Here is a 15106-nt window from a genome sequence, read left to right on the forward strand (position 1 = left end):
CTAAAAACGAAAGAAACATTGTGTGTAACAATCACGCTAGAAGAATGCAAGATCTGATGATCTCCATCGAAGGAACTGTCCGGAAACGTACCTCGAGCATCTGAGTGACATCAACGGTTGTCGTCAATGCGTTGGACTCCTCAGCATCTCCCTGAAAGACAGTACTTGCATTATTTTGGATAACAATAATTATAACTGAAAACAAAGACTAGTGGACGAGTACTAGGGTGTACCATTAGGTGAAATAATTACACGATAAATTAAAAGTATTGATTTACATGCCTAAAACAAGTCAGTGGCAGAATAGCTAAGTAAGATTACCCGATAGGCGCTTGAAGTGGCTGATGACTGCAATAACGACACGGATGGAGAATCTTCCGCCTTCATATTGAGTGGATACATAAATGGGGAAATTATTGTTAGCTAATGCTACACACTACCGCAAGGCCGAGAGCTAAATCCGTAAACTTGACTCACCAGTGGAGGGATGTGGACGAATAGAGTGGGAATAGCGGTTGAGAGCAATTTTCGCCTCGCTCGCGGTGTTTTCTTCTTTATTAGCAATGATGTGGAGTACATGTCTGAGCTAAAGTGCCTGCTGCAGATGCGGTATCGATCACCCCTCTTGTCCGCAAAGACTTCTAGGACTCTACTTTCAAGCTCAGACGGTGGATACCCGCAATATCGGACCCATTCTCTTATCTGATCTATTGTCTTAGGGAAAACATGCATTATAGTACCTTCAGATTTATTATGGGTCTTCGAAGGGCAACCGCCAATGGAACAGGCAGGCATTGTGAAAAGTTCTGAAAAGTAAAGATCAACAATTCTCTATGAATACCAATGTGTTAAAAAATTAAATGACACATAAAAGGTCCAATGCAAGGTTCGGTTTGGTTCTTGGAACTATACATGTTATTCACATGCGGATAAGTATTTGAATAACTTTAAAAAAATAGAAAAATAATTTGACTAAACTCAGAACATGTGACTAGTTCCTTGCATGTACTGTCTTGAACGAAAAGAAAACATGGATGCAATTTGATGACTACTAGCAAATAGATATAAATTAAAAAATTGGACGCAAAATGATTATGGTACATGGCCTTACCTTGACGAACAAACAGTTAGATGCAGGGATCAGAGTAGTTTCTTGTCGTAGAACAGGGAGCAGTTCACAGGTTGCAAACTGACGAGTTTGCTCGAAGTGGTCACGGAAGTTCACAGGGACGAAGAGCAGATAACCAGCACCTTCACGGGTTGACTAGCAAAGCGCAAAGAAGTTCTCATTCGAAATATGAAGTGGGTTATAAAGAATTCGAAACAGGGGTGTGTTTGTGAATGCATGACGTGTATATGTCGTGGCATTATGCGGTTTGCAGGGGGGCGTCCAGCGTGAGGGGGGATGCTTGGCAGGAGACACGGGGTCTGGAGGTAGACATGGGAACAACAACCCATGCTCTATAGACCACTTTGAAGTGTACATGGTCTTTGGCACCTCTTGGCCTTTATCGCTCCCTGACAGCTCCACTTGCCAGCGCAAGTACCCCGGTGCGAACTGCCTTTGATAGGGCGGGGGGTGGATTGGGGCGGTGGTCGTGCAGACAAGACACAGGAAGACTCGTGAATGGAGACACACTTATGTGGATTGCAGGGGGGCGTCCAGCGTGAGGGGGGATGCTTGGCAGGAGACACGGGGTCTGGAGGTAGATATGGGAACAACAACCCATGCTCTATAGACCACTTTCAAGTGTACATGGTCTTTGGCACCTCTTGGCCTTTATCGCTCCCTGACAGCTCCACTTGCCAGCGCAAGTACCCCGGTGCGAACTGCCTTTGATAGGGCGGGGGGTGGATTGGGGCGGTGGTCGTGCAGACAAGACACAGGAAGACTCGTGAATGGAGACACACTTATGTGGATTGAAGGTGGGCGGCCAGCGTGAGGGAGGATGCTTGGCAGGAGACATGTGGTGTGACAAGACAAGGCACAGGAAGACTATTCAATGGAGACACACTAGATTCATTTAAAAAATCAAAACAACCATTGTTAAAATATATGTTGGGTTTTATTTTAGATCTTAATTTCAATTGAACATAAATAATAAACATTACACATTGTAAAGTTCCGGTTGCAGCACATCCAGGGAAAATCTGCGGTATTGTCCACTGTCGCTGGGGAAATGTTGTCTAATGGCAAGTACCGCACAGGCAGGTATTACTCTCCGAACGCGGTGTCCGAGCCTCCCGTGAAGCCACCAAGTGAAGCAACGATAGGCCACCAGCCTGTACCACCTGTGAAAAAGAAAGATGCAATGGAACCAATTTACATGCGTTCGAATGATATGTAGATGTAATTTTATATGTGGGAGACGACCATGAAATAGTAGTGGCATCACTGACATCACAACCAGAGTATACTTACTCGTTACTCGGATTACGCGGACGAACAGTGCCGCGAAGTTCGTGCATAAGCACCATCATCATCCTCAACACGGTCCGTGAGAGGCAGGCTTCCCCGAACTCTGGCAGCTCGGTGATGCATTGCGGACTTGGCTCGCCTTCCGAAATGTAGGCCAAGCACCCGGAATTTTCACGGCAGCAGCAGTTCTCCTCCTCAGTTGGCATTAGCTCGCACCGATTGCACGTGCACCAGGTGGAGACGCCGTCCATGCGACATGGTCCAGGCTCTTCATCCGTTGACTGGTCCTCCCAACTGCCGTCCGAATCCCCATCGTTTTCGCGTGCTTGCCTTTCCAGTAGTTCCTCCTCGGTGTACTCGGGCTCGTACATATACGGCATTATTGTAGCCATTGTGTGGTAAAGAAAGTAAAATAATTTACAGAGATGGTACAGGTGTTCACAAGGCCTAGAAGCGGCGAAGGTAGCTGACCAGAGCAAAGAAACGAGTGACAGAATACTCAAAGTAACACAGAGAGAGGAATGGAATCGGAAATCGGCTGCTGTGTGTTGTGAAACGGTGTGTTTATACTTATTGAGGAAAGAGGCGTCCTGCCATTTCCATGGCGACACTTCATTAGCTGAGGCGCAGCGATTGTTGACACGAAACGTGCTTTGGCGTTGGGAAATGGGCGGTACGCGTCTGCTGATGTCAGGCTCAGGGGCGGGGGATTTGATTTAGTGCCGCAAAAGCAGGTGAGCCAGGGCGATGCGGAAAGTGATAGGATTATCACAAAATGGCAGCTGATTTCGAGTGCGTTAATGGACGAAAAGTCGGGTAAGGTCCATAGGAAAGTTTTCTACGATCTACCGATTTATGCTTAAAAACACATGACCGAACCGTAGGGACAATTAAAAAAAAGTCCCGGAACTATCCTTTAAGGGAGCTGTGTATACTTTTGTTGATTGTGTTTTGAACTTGCTTTGCTATATAGTGCTAGTGTATTTCTTAAAGTGTGTGTTAAATAAATAATTATATACTTTTGATACCAAAGCTCTGGTCAGTGTTTGTTTGCTCTATCGTGTTTTTAGCCCTATTGTGTATACTCTATATACTGCCCTACTCATCTTGAGAGAAGTCTGACTGCTCAGCCACAGCTACCAGGTAAATCTGGGTGGTGCTGACTGCTACCAATTGGGTTTACTGCTTACTCCTGTAGTCTTAATCTTTTTGCAGTGTTCCCTAAGGGAACTGCACAGGATTCTGCCTAACACTCTTCCTCGGTAATCGGCCTTTAAAGCTCAGAGACCTCACTGTGACTAAGCGTTGGTAGGGACACCCCTTCCAGGTAAGACTCCATTGCTTCCCCTTCTTGGACTCCCTCTTCCCCATATAGGGACTCATAAAAGTTGGCAAATTCCCTGGCTATTGCCTCTGGTTCTGACTGCGGGCTGGCCCCTTTCCCCTTAATCTTGTCCACCCACCTCGCCGCCCTTTAGCCTCTGAGCTTCTCTGCCAGCATGGCATCCGCCTTAACCCCCTTCTCGTAATAACTCTGCTTTAAATACTGGAGGCCAGATACCACCCTCCCCATCTCGATGCCCCTTAGTTCCTGCCGCTTATCCCTGGCGGCTGCCTCCAGATCCCTTACCCTTTCTTTCTTCCCCTTCCCCTCCGCTCTCTCCAGGAGGCGAATCTCCCTCCGAAGAATCTTGGATTGGAGTGACCTAATCCTCTTCTTCGCCGCCCCTTCCCAATCTGCTTGCCCCACCAGGTTGCCTTGGCCGCATCCCAAACTATCCCTTGTTCTACTTCTCCTGTATCATTTAGGGTTTAATATTCCTTGATACACTCTCTCATTTCTTCCCTGAAGGGCTCGTCCCTCAGGAGCAGGTCGTTACAGCGCCACAAAGATTCCCTGGGTTTAAGTCTTGACATAGCAATGTCCGCCCCCACTAATTTGTGGTCAGACCAGCTAATAGGGGATGTTCACACCTCTCCACTCTATTGGCCTGTTGGAGCTCCAGGAAAATGTAATGGATCCTAGTTCTGGACCCATGGACTGCCGAGTGAAAGGTGTATCCCCGCGTGGCCGGGTGCACTTCCCACCAGGTGTCAACCAGTCTCTGGTCCCACATAAAATCCATAAACCCCCGGCTCGCCTGTCCGTCCCTGCTACCCTTGGGTATGGGCTCACCACTATGATCCATTCCACGGTCCGCCCACATGTTGAAATCACCTCCCAGGAGGAGAAGCCCCTCTACTCTGGCCAGGATCTCCCTCAGGAATTGCATCTGACCAATGTTTGGGCAGTCTAGGGTTGCAATGGATATTCTACCATTTTCCAGGTTACCCGAGACTACTAGAGCCTTCCCGTCCACTCTTCTCCAAACTGTGGGTTCGGAGAGCCTGAGTCTTTTGTAGATCAAGATCCCTACTCCCCCTTTCTTGTCAAGACCGGAAGCCCAGAATGTCTGGCCCACATGGGGGCCCGGGATGCGTCTCTCCTCTCCTTCCACTGTCCTAGTTTCTTGGACCAGCAATACCTCCAACCTCAAATTTCTCATCTCCCTTCCAAAGAGAGATCGCTTTATAGGCGAGTTGAGACCCTTCACATTCAGGGATCCCAACTTAAGTGTCTCGACCCGGGCCCCGCTCTCAGGGATAGCCATCCGGGATCACCAGGCTTCTCAATTCCCCTTTGGCCCCGAAGGATCTCCCTGCACACTTCTCTGTCCCCGACCTCTGACACCTTGAATGAAACCCCCCACCCTCCTCCACCCTCCCCTGCCCTCCCTCCCCATGGTATGAGACACCTGCCCGTGGACAGGCCAATATGGGTTAAGATCCGTTGGTCCTCCGTTGTCTTCCTATGTTTCATCTTCACCCCCGGCAGGGGTCTCCCCGTGGCCAGCTTTTCTTCCGGTGGTGCTCTGTAGGCCCTCTCTAATTCACTTCCTCATTGCGTGTTGGGGTGTTTGGTTTCCTGAATGTTCTCTTCCCCTTCATCTTTCTGTTGAGAGCCCCAGGGCCTTCTGGTCCGCTTGCTTGTCCAGTTGAGGTTGTTCCTTCATCTCCCCCTTCCGCTGGTGCGCCTTCCCCCTTGAGGACTTGGAGCACTTCCTTGCCACTGGTCACCAGGTAATCCACTCTCTCCCGCTCAAAAGACAGCGCAAAAGGATAGGACCACCTATATCTGATGTCCTGTTCGGTGAGCCATTGTGTTAGTGGGCAGCATTCCCGTCTGCGGGCTAGCGTGAGGGTTGAGGGATCCTGGAAGATCCGGACTGTGTCCCCCTCAAATATAAAGCTCCCAAGTCTTTTCGCCTTCTCCAGGACTTCCATCTTTTCTCTGTAGCGGAGGAAGCGCACGAGAAAGGACCGACCTTGGGCCGCCTTCTCCACCCCCTCCACCTCTATGTTATGTGCTCTTACAAGCTGTACCTCCTTGCCTCCTTCCATGGTGAACAGTTGGTTTATCAGGCCCTGTACCTTTCTTTCTACTTCCACCGCCATTTTGCCCCTCTGCTGTGACACGCCTAATATGCGCAAGTTGTTACGGCGGTCTCTATTTTCGAGGTCGTCCATCTTTAACAGCATGTCCTCTTGTCTGATTTCGAGGTCAGTTATCCTCGCCTCATACTTCATGTCGAGGAGGTCGGCCTGTAGGTGCTTATTTTCCATACCCTCCATCTTATTCTCGAGTGTGTCCACCCTTCCTTTGAGGTCACATATCGAGGCTTGTATGTCTGTCCTAATGGCTTTGATCTCTTGCAGTATGTCTTTGAGATCCTCTCTGGTGAGCACCGGGGGTGGTGGGCCGCCTCCTGCAGACATTCTGTAAGTGGTTGGGTAGGTTCTCCCTCCGGCGTCCTGTGGCTGTCTCCGGAAACGCTGCAGGGAGAGGAGTGCTTGGGCAGGCGACCGATTATTTGAGCTGATTATGTGTGATGGCTCCAGGTTCGCCCCTCTGTACCTCTCTGGTACTGTTGTTTCGGCTCCCAGAGTTCACGTCCCTTTCTTGACTCGTGCTCTCCTAGGCCTGATCACCTCAGCCCCCAACTCTGCACTTCACAGCATTTGCTTTCCGTGGGGGTGCGTTGGGGCGGTGGGGGGCTCCTGTATGTGGACCCATGGCATGTACCAGTGTGTTATTCAGCGCCCTTCCCGGGGGACCAATCTCCCTCTTCTTGACCTTTGCCCTATTTTCAGGGAGCCCCTGGGTGCCAGGGGCCCTCTTTCTTGCTTGGGAGTATTGCCCAGGGGGGTCGCGGGATCAGTTCCCCGTCGGGGGCAGAATGCTCTGTGTCCTGTATCTTGTTTGCGGCACTTCTGGAGCAGGGCATTTACATGTTGGTGCTGTCATGAACTTCAGATCACGCCCCTTTTGGACCTCCTGGTCCTTGTCTCAACGGGGCTTACATTCCGTACTACTTCCAACATGGCCGTCCAGAGCTGAAGCCCTTACTCGCTCCATGCGCTGAACGCGGCGTGATCTATTTATAGACCGCGGCTCTGCGCGTCTCAATGCTATTGCAGAGTAGCCTCAGACGTGTGTTCGTAGCTTGCGGTATTGTTTCCTTTGTCCCAGTGCTACTACCCGCTCCTGACCCTTTCCCCCTTCCTGATTCTGAGTATTTCTAGCCTTTCCCAGACTCCCGGATTCCTGGACTCCGCGCTCCCGGAACTAAACGCAACCTGGAACCAGACGAGACTCGGGCAGCGCTGTTCAAGACCAGGAGCGTTCGCAAGAAGGCAGCGATCGAAGACACCGGCAAACACCGGACCCAGGTGAGAAGAGGGGAACTCCTTGACAGTTTGAGACGCCACCCAATCGAACCTAAAAACGAGATGGAAGCTGCCGTGCAGGACATAATGCGACGCATGCAAGAATTATCAACCGAGGTTCAAAATCTTAAGGCGGAAAACGCTGCGCTCAAACAATTGGTTTTATCCCGGGATTCTGCTACAAAGGAGGGTGCCCTGTTCGGCGGTATTTTTGACAAGTATGATGGTTCGGCAAAAACACTTGGCGGATTCCTGGATTCATGCCTCGTCCACTTTACCTTTAAGCCCTATTATTTCTCGACTCCTAGGGCTAAGGTGGGTTTCATCATATCCCACCTTTCCGGCAACGTCTTAACTTGGTCAACACCCCTTGTTAACTCCGGCGATGCCCTCCTAGATGACTATGATGGGTTCATACAGGCCCTTAAAGGCATGTTTGACCGTCCAGAGCAGGTCTATACTGCCCAAGAACGCTTGCTTGACTTTCAACAGGGCTCACAAGATATGCTCACTTATGTGACCAGATTTAAACAATTGGCTAAGGAAGCAGACTGGTCCTCTGAGGCTAGTTTTACCCTGTTCAGGAGAGGCCTGAATGATGAGATCAAGGATGAACTGGCCAGGGTGGCCAGACCAAATTCATTCCAAACACTAATGGACCTGGCCTTGCAGATAGACTTTCGCATCCAGGAAAGGAAGGCTGAAAGGAAGAAATCCAAGGCAAACCCACCCAAGACGTCCTTTGAGAGCACAGCCAGAACGGACGCAAACCCAAGTCCAGCACCAGAACCTGAACCCATGCAAATTGGAGCCTTTCGTGGACCCATATCACCTCAAGAAAGATTGAGAAGGATCCATATGGGTTTGTGTATGTATTGTGCTTCAGACAAACATTTTGTCAGGGAATGTCCTCTGGCACCTCCTCGGCGTTTGGGAAACGCCAGCTCCCGATCTTAAATGGAACAGAGATTCAGGAGAGAGATGTTTGCTCCACATCAATTCTATCCTTGAACTCTCCTAGACAAAACAGTTTGGTGATACTACAGGCCTTCCTGTCGCCCTCCAAAGACAAGACCTATCCCATTCTGGCCTTGGTGGACTGCGGAGCTATGGGAATTTCATTGATCAAGACTGGGTTGTTAGTCATCATATTCCGTACAAGACACGAAACACCATGCAGCCGGTGGAAGCAATTGACGGAAGACCCCTCTCTTCAGGACCCATAAGCCTGCAGACTAAAGAGATCCAACTTTCCATAAACCATCATCAAGAGCGGATTACATTCGACATCATTAAGTCAGTCCATTACCCCAAGGTTTTGGGAATGCCCTGGTTACAAAAGCACAATCCGTATATCAATTGGACAGCAGGATCATTATTCCTGGGCTCAGAGTTCTGTATGTCCCACTGTCTATCCCTGGACCCCTCCTCGATAACTTCTAAAGAACCACCAAGAGACCAAGAAACACCACTCATGGTTTCCAATATCATACAAGTTCCAGAAGCCTATCAGGGATCTGCTGATGTATTTTATACTGCCATAGTCCAAGCCTTGCCCCCTCACAGGCCCGAAGACTGTGCCATAGATACGGATCCCTCAGCTGTAATTCCCTTTGGCAGAATGTTCATTCTTTCCGAACCCAAGAAAAAGGCCCTTCGGGAATACCTAGACACTAATCTTGAAAACGGCACCATAAGACCCTCGAAATCTCCAGCGGGTGCTTCGTTGTTCTTCGTTCCCAAGAAGGATACCAAGGAACTCAGACCTTGCCTCGACTATAGAGGCTTAAATCAATGCACCCTCAAAGATCGGTACCCACTGCCCCTGATCTCGGATATCCTGGAAGCTGTGAGAGGAGCCGTAATATTCACCAAATTGGATCTCATGGGTGCTTACCATTTGATCTGTTTCCGGGAAGGAGACGAGTGGTAGACCGCCTTTAGAACACCCTTTGGCCACTACGAGTACCTGGTCATGCCCTTTGGACTAGCCAATGCCCCAGCAGTATTCCAACGTTTTATGGCTAGAGTGTTCTCTGATATGTTGTTTCTTTTCATCATTGTCTATCTGGACGACATATTGATTTTTTCCAAGGACCCTCTGAAGCATGAAGGACATGTTAAGGCAGTTCTACAAAGACCCCGGGAACATCACCTCTTAGCCAAGCCTGAAAAATGTTTGTTTCACGTTACCTCTGTGCACTATCTGGGATTTATCCTTAGTCCAGAGGGGATTGGCATGGACCCTTCAAAAGTAAAGGCCATTCTCGCCTGGCCTACTCCCACGTCCGTGAAACAAATCCAATCCTTCCTAGGACTAGCCAATTTCTACCGAAAGTTCATAGCCACCTTTTCCGAGATTGTACAACCTATAGTGGCTCTGCTAAAGAAGGATACCCCATTTGTCTGGTCAACATTACAAGAAACTGCATTCCAGCTTTTGAAGACCGAGTTCACACAAGCTCCCATTTTGGCTCAACCCGATACAAGTCAACCCTTTTTAGTGGAAACAGATGCCTCTAATTATGCTATAGGAGCTGTGTTGAAGCAGAAAATGGAGGACGATTTGGAACACCCTGTTGCTTATCTTTCATGAACCTTAACTCCGAGTGAAACACACTACTCCGTCCTGGAAAAGGAACTCTTAGCCATTCGCCAAACCTTCACTGAATGGAGACACCTACTTCTGGGAGCCAGACATCCTGTCCAAGTCCGTACTTATCATCGAAACCTTCACATTCTACAGTCACTGGAGTGCAGGAACAGTTGTCAGGCACATTGGGCCTACTTTTTTGCCCAGTATCAGTTCCACATTACTCATGTCCCTGGATCACAGAACCTGATCGCTGATGCCTTGTCTCGCCGTCCTGACTATGTGACCACTGAAGATAAGGCATTTCCTAAAATGTTTTCTCCCACGATCTTCGTAGCCCAAGCAGTTGATCTCCTGGAAGAAGTCCGATCGCAAACCCAATCCTCGGAAATATGGAAGGACATTTCAACAAGAAATCACTGGAAATTAAGAGCCAAGGAAGGCTACTTATTCAAGGACAATGCACTACTCATTCCTACACGGAAGTTACAGCAAAAAATAATAAACCTTTGTCATTACACACTCCATTCCGGGCACCGAGATATCACCAACACCCTCCGTCTTATACAGTGACAGTTCTGGTGGCATAAAATGAAGCCTGACATACAGCAATACATCCAGGCTTCTATAACCTGTGCCCAAAATAAACATGATAACAAAAGACCGGCGGGTCTTCTTCTGCAGCCCACTCTACCCTCTAAACCATGGGAAATCATCGCTACAGACTTCATAGTGGAGTTACCACCTTCCCGAGGATATACTACCATCATGGTCACCATAGATTTGTTTACCCATATGGCCCATTTTACGCCACTGATGAAACTACCCTCCTCTTCAGAGCTAGCTGGAATATTTCTGGAACACATATTCCGTCTACATGGGCTTCCTTCCAAGATCGTATCTGACCGGGGTCCCCAATACATTTCACAATTCTGGAAACACCTCTGTCGGGTACTAGGAATCCAACGTGCCCTCTCTTCAGGATATCACCCCCAAACCAACAGAGCCACAGAACGTGCAAATCAGACCCTGGAACAATATCTCCGATGTTTCGCCACCAAGGTCCAGGATGACTGGTCTCTCCTGATACCCGTTGCAGAATTCGCTTACAACAACTCCGAACACTCAGCGCTACAGACCAGCCCTTTTTATTGTAGTCAGGGGTTCCATCCATCGGTTTTACCCTCGGTTCTTCCTTACCCTACACCAGTACCTACTGTTGACTCCTGGATCGAAACTCTTATCAACATTCACCGGGAGGCTAAAGAACACTTAGAGAAAGCCAGATTACAGACCAAGAGGTATGCGGATTCCAAGAGAAGACCAGGTCCTTCCTATACGGTCGGTGACCGAGTATGGTTGTCATCAAAACTACTCCCCCGACACTTGCGACCAAACAAGCTGGCTCCCCGCTACTATGGTCCATTTCCCATCAAGGAGATTATCAATCCTGTCTCATATCGAATCAAGCTACCTGACTCCTGGAAAAGAATTAATCCTGTTTTTCACACATCCCTATTGAAGCCCTACATCCAATCCTCTCAAAAATCCAGTAGACCTCCTCCTCTACTGGTTGACAACCAACTGGAATTTGAGGTGTCCCAGATATGTGACTCCGAGTATAAGCGGGGCCATCTTCAATACCTAGTGGAGTGGAAAGGATATCCCCTCCTAGAGAAAGGACCTGGGAACCTGTTTCAAATATCAAGGCTCCTCGGTTGCTCAGAAGATTTCACCTAATACACCCGGGCAAACCTGGAGGAAAAGACCCTCGGAGGAGGCATGCTGTCATGAACTTCAGATCACGCCCATTCCGCACTACTTCCAACATGGCCGTGCAGAGCTGAAGCCCTTGCTCGCTCCATTCGCTGAACGCGGCATGATCTATTTATAGACCACGCCTTCCACGGCTCTGCGCGTCTCAATGCTATTGCAGAGTAGCCTCAGACGTGTGTTCGTAGCTCGCGGTATTGTTTCCTTTGTCCCAGTGCTATTACCCGCTCCTGACCCTTTCCCCCTTCCTGATTCTGAGCATTTCTAGCCTTTCCCAGACTCCCGGATTCCTGGACTCCGCGCTCCCGGAAGGAAACGCAACCTGGAACCAGACAAGACTCAGGCAGCGCTGTTCAAGACCAGGAGCGTTCGCAAGAAGGCAGCGATTGAATACACCGGCAAACACTGGACCCAGGTGAGAAGGGGGGAACTCCTTGACAGGTGCTCCCTGGATGGAGGTGTCAACCTCAAGGGGTCCCATCCTCGTCCATGGGGGCCCGCCTCCCTTCAGTGCCCCTGCAACTCAGCGTATGGCAGTCTTTTATGGTGCACTCTTCATGGCGGTGCCCTCGGCCGCCTCCTGCAACCGTGTGTCTTCTCTGTGGTGTCCCCGGGGTTGGCCCAACAGGACTTGGCTCATATGCGAGGGGGACCTCACCGGAGGGTGCCCCTTCCAGTTCCGGGGGAGCGGGTCCCCAGAGTGGCTCCCCCCTCAGCGGGCAGTCCAGCTTTAGGTTTCGGTGATCCCTGCACACTGTGTCCCTTGGAATGTCCCCTCCTTATGATGTGCACCAGGGTCTCGTCAGGGTCAGCCCAGCGTTCCCTCTGTGCAGGGATCTCCACTCGACTAGTCCCATGTGACCCACCTCAGCCCCCCTGACCCCTCTTCCACTCCTAACCTGGTCCCACTGGGATTCTCCCATTGATGGGGGATTCCGTGATCTTTGCAGCCGCAGGTGATGCAGGCCACTTGGTCTCGTGGGGGAGGCTGCTCCATGTGGTCCAAAGCCTGGTCTCTCCCTAGGGCTGGTCCGGACGTGTGTCGACGTGGGTAGAGGGCCCAGTGCGGCCGCTCTTCACTTGCTTTCTTCTCTCCCTCGCCTCCACTGGGTCGGATCCACCAGCAGGAATCCCTACTCCTGGGGTGAGCAGCTGTGCTCCCTCGGCACTGGTCCCGGGTGCGTTCTTGGCCATATCTCCAAGGGGCCCACCGACCGTTGCCTCAGGCCGTCTCTCTCGGGGCAGGTCCACCGCCACCAGGCCTTCACCCACGTTGCGCCCGCCTCAGAAGGTAGGAATCCGGGCTCCACTGCAAGGATCGCTCTGCTCAGCACCAGCTGTCACTGGGGTCTCAGCTTCCTGCAGGTGGAGTGCCTCTCCCCTCCAGCGAGATCTTCCATCTGCTCCGGATAGCTCTTTACCAGAAAGTTGGGGGCTCCAGTCGAGTCCCAAACTCTTTATCTCTGCCGGGGGTGAAAGTTGCACCCCATGCCCAACTGGTGAGGACGGAGCACAAGTCTCACGCCTCTGCCATGGTCCGCAGCCCCTAGCGGTCTCCCTCCATCTTGTCTTGATATCACTTTCAATCATTCCTGCCTTTTTCTGACTTCCAGACCAGGCTGTTGTGCTCTGGACACATTCCCAGAAGACTCTTCTAAAAGGGTTGATATGCAGGCAACAGAGGGATGGGCCTTCTCAGGATTGTACCTGCAGAGCAGGAGGTCATGTCAGCGGCCGATCCACAGTAGCACCCAGGGTAGCAGGCAACAGAGGGATGGGCCTTCTCAGGATTCTATGGCATGACAGGAGGCTTCATATTATGCATAACAATCTTTACTCTGAAACCACAGCAGCAAAGAAAAAACTTTTACAAACAAAAAAGTTTCAATAACAGAACTAAATAGAGTTCAATGTCAATGCAAGGGGAGCTCCCCAATCCATCATGGAGGACACGTCCTGCCCTGTAGGGAACCAATGAGCAGGGACTCTCCTCTATATATGTCCTTTACTCTAAATCCAACTCCTCTTTCTTTGCTGCTGACACCACAGCTAAGTCACTCCTTTTATTTGTGCTTTGCATGTTAGTCAGTGGTTGCCATATGAATTTGTGTTTCATATATAATATGCTGGGTGCTTTACTGTGTTCACCATGGGAATTGTGTTTCCTTATTTTGAGTTTATTATTGCAGTATTGTATGAACTGCCACTTACTTCCTGGCCTTTAACCAAAATATTGGGTCGTGAGTGCCCGCACTTTAATTGTGGTGTGGTTTCCTGAAGTGAGTATTTCGATTTTCAGAAACCTTTTTTAAATACCCAACGCCCTTCACGCGTGGGTTTGGGGTGCCAGGCAATGCTGGCCTCTGTGTTTATTTATTTTGCTTTTCTTTATAAAATGGAATGCGAGCTGTGGCGCGCGGGTCTTTGAAGCCTTGGCTTCAGACCTCACACGCACAGCCTTTTGTTTGTTTATTTCACATGCTGCCCTTTTAGAAGCTGTAGCTTCAGGTCTGTCACGCGTGGGTTGGTGCACCTAGAGCACCAGGTTATGTTTCTTTTTGTTTAGCATTGTGTTGTCAGCTGTGCACGCGGGTCTTTAGAAGCCTTGGCTTCAGACCTCACGTGCACAGGCTGCTGTTTCTGCTTCCCTCCATCGTGCGCGGCCCTTTCAGAAGCTTTCGCTGCCGGCCCGACGCGCGCCGGAAACCCTTCTGATTAACACGCTTGTCGGCTAACCGATGACCGCTCCTCCCTCCCCATTCACCTTGCGCGTGGGTATTGAAATCTTTGCTTTGCTCGCAGCGCGGGGGGGGGGGGGGCGGGATGCTAGTGTTGGGAGTTTTTTCCCTTCTGGAGCAGCGCTCTGATACCTGTAGGTTTGTAGCGCTGTATAAATTAGGAATTATGAATGACAAATTATTCAATTTATATGCAATAAGGTACTAGAGTGATGGGAATTTTTTCCCTTCTTATACGCTGCGCCAGGCCCAGGGGTAGGGTTGAGCAGCGCTCTTATACCTGTGGGTTTGTAGCGCAATGTAACTGCTCAATTATGAATGCTCAATTGTTCAATTTATACACAATAAGGTACAAGAGTGAGGGGAGGTTGTTTCCCTTCTTATACGCTGTCCCAGGACCTGGGGTAGGGTTGAGCAACACTCTGATACCTGTGGGTTCATAGCGCTATATGTGAATGTTGAATGCTAAATTGTTCCATTTATACCCAATGTGATACAAGGGTTTTTCCCTTTAAAGGAAACATTATGGGAAAAGTGCAAGTTTTCCACATGTCCCCACGCGCGCCCTGGCAACAGATTTGCTTACTGATGCGCAGGTCAGGGGAGCGCCATTTACCATCTCCCTTACATTTTAGAAATGAAATACAAAAAATACAAAGTGTCTCTCACTGTTTGGGGGTATATTGTGTCAGACTTTTGGCACATACATTTTGAGTGCCGATGCCTGCTCGGCTTCAGGTTTCACCCGAGTTTGGATGCGAGGGTTGTTCCCTGGCGGGCTGTTGGTTTCCATACCCTGCTAGGGTAAACAGCTTG

The sequence above is a fragment of the Ambystoma mexicanum genome, chromosome 13 (assembly GCF_040938575.1).
Source record: "Ambystoma mexicanum isolate Mex_15411 chromosome 13, UKY_AmexF1_1, whole genome shotgun sequence".
Classification (NCBI taxonomy): domain Eukaryota; kingdom Metazoa; phylum Chordata; class Amphibia; order Caudata; family Ambystomatidae; genus Ambystoma; species Ambystoma mexicanum.